Source organism: Acomys russatus, chromosome 10 (genome assembly GCF_903995435.1).
Source record: "Acomys russatus chromosome 10, mAcoRus1.1, whole genome shotgun sequence".
In the NCBI taxonomy this organism is placed as follows: Eukaryota; Metazoa; Chordata; class Mammalia; order Rodentia; family Muridae; genus Acomys; species Acomys russatus.
This window is the reverse complement of record NC_067146.1, coordinates 45,731,277-45,733,825: the sequence shown is the minus strand read 5'-3', so window position 1 is coordinate 45,733,825 and position 2,549 is coordinate 45,731,277. Positions and strand designations below refer to the sequence as shown.

The window sequence follows — 2,549 nt, the reverse complement described above, 5'->3', positions numbered from 1 at the left end:
TTTTACATTTTCTTTCAGAATATGTTTTTAATTGAAATAAAAATTTTAAAAATTTCTTCCTCCCTTTCTCTCTGTCCAATCCCCTCCAGCTACCTTTTCTTGAATGCTCCCATTCTCTTAACTCTCAAGTTGATAACCTCAGTTTTTAAAAAATGATATTGTTACATATGTGTGTGCAATTAGGGTTACATATGTATGTAAGTGTATGCACAAAATACACAAGTATATATAAATTCAACCCGCTGAGTCCATCTTTTGTTGTTTTGTTAGTCAGCTTATAGCTCCTTGGAGAACATTGTAATCACTTGTAGCTTAATGTGTGTGTGAATGTATATACAAATATATGGGTGTTGTAATGGTTCTATTTAGTATATATGTAACATATATATGAGACTCTATTGTTTGTGTCAACTTACGCATATATGTATATTAGTATGCAAATGTGTTCATTAATATTCACTGACTCTTATATTTTAAAGATTTCCTAGTGATACATCTATTCTTGGGACTAGGAACACTGCCACAGTTTATGGATTATACTATTATGAAGCTTAAGAGAACATATCACATTCTTTTTCAAATGTCAGCCAAACAACTTGAGGATTTTAATTTTCTCCATCTTCTATAACCCTCTTAAATTACAAGTCCATAGGTAAAGCCTTCAAATGTTTCCTTGGCATTACATCAGTTGCCTCTGGAGAATATCCAGCAGATAAATATAATGGATTCACACTCCATTCTTTAAAAAAAAACTGACAGCCTCCAAATAAAAAGACAATTTGTTACTATGTATATGTAATTTTTTTTAGATGCATTTTCACATTATCACTTTGGAGAGGAAGAAGTTAGGTTCTTGAGGAAGTAGTTTTTGCTGTCCCAATAAAGAAAAGGAGGCAAGGTGAAATATTTGGATATGGCAGATATCTATCATATAAAATGAATTCTTGCAAAATTGGGAAGGACACTTAATATGAAGAAAACTGATGGATGGTTGCAGCAGAGCTATCAATCAGCTCATAGGTTTATACTGAGCATAGTTGACACCTGAAAGCAAACATGGGAGCACACTATGATCAAATGGGCTGCTTTAAGCAGAACACACAGCAACTGAAGCCATGTTTATTGACAAGGCAGCAACCAGGGTATCATGAGAGCAAAGATAGAATCTTCAATCCCTTATGAGAGGAATGGATTTAATAAAGAATGTCCCACCTGCTATTTCTTGCCAAGTGAAATTTGGAAATTATTTTTTCCTTTTAACTCTACATTGAGTTTATAAATGAGATAATGACTTATGGGTTAAAAAATACAATGCTAAGACAAAAGAAGAATATGCTGCAAGTTATAGAATGCTAAGTTTAATTCATCCAGAAAATATAAGAAATAATTTTATTGTGTGTGCCTTATTGAGGGAAGCAAAAGTGTATCACAACTTGTACTTTGAGTTTTGAGTTACAAAAACTTTCCTAAATGGCAAAGGACTGTTCTATCAAAAAAGTAATAGCTTCTGTAGACTGTGCTCTACTTTCTGGTGTAGTTAACTTAACCTAGGTTTACCATTAAAATAAAGATATTCTTGCTGTTCGGTGAGACTTCGGAAATTATATAAAAAGTACTGGTACATGCCTTTTTCTTTCTTTCTTTCTTGCTCTTCCTCCTCTTCCTCCTCCTCCTCTCCTCCTATTTCTTCTTCTACTCCTTCATTTTTTTTCACAGTCCAGATCCCTTTATTTCTTTTTGTACTTTAGGCCATGAATTCATACAGAATGAGCTCTAGCAGCCCAGGCTCTTTACCATTAGTCCTCACAAAGTGAGCTTCTCTGGGTGGTGCAGGCTGGGGCTTCAGCTGAACCCAGACGCCCTTCTCTTTGGCTTCCTTCTCCTTTATGCACTTCAGGAAGCTGTCCCTGCACTTAGAGTGTTTGACGTGCATAATGCACACATTGATTCTATTGGCTAGAATCTTGCCCTTAAGCTGCTTGTTCAAAATGATGCCCACAGCATGCTGGGTAACATATAGACTCTTCCAGTTTTGCCATGGTAACACTTATGGGGCATTCCTCTTTGAGCAGTACCCATTCCCTTGATGTCTACAATATCACCCTTTTGTAGATTCGCATGTATGTGGCCAAAGGAACAACTCCATGTTTCCTAAAAGGCCTAGAGAACACACAGCAAGTGTCCCTCCTTTTTCCCTTTGTGTTTGTCATTTTGGTGAGTTTCTGCAAGATGGATGCTGCAGCCGAAAGGCGTACTTTAATAAGCTGTCTCTTGGCTAGATCAGAACAGGTAGTCTAGGTTCACTGCATGAATTGTCCTTGGGTAGTCCAGCAATTTGTGTAGGACCCTTGTGTCCAGATATGCCAGCTTTGATGGTCTTCTTGTGGGGCTGGCACTTGGAGTCCAGCAGCGGTTCCAATTGCCAGCATCTGTCCTGACCCCATGCTGAGTGGAGACTCTCAGAGGACATCTATGATGAGCTAATATCCACTTATAAGGGAGTATATGTTTTCTTCTTTTTGAGAAATATACAGATTTCCATAGTGGTT

General features: G+C 37.1%; 1 pseudogene; it reads right to left on the bottom strand.

Moving 5' to 3' along the window:
• Nucleotides 1-1,744: 1,744 nt before the first annotated feature.
• Nucleotides 1,745-2,210, bottom strand: LOC127194271 (60S ribosomal protein L21-like; annotated as a pseudogene).
• Nucleotides 2,211-2,549: the final 339 nt, after the last annotated feature.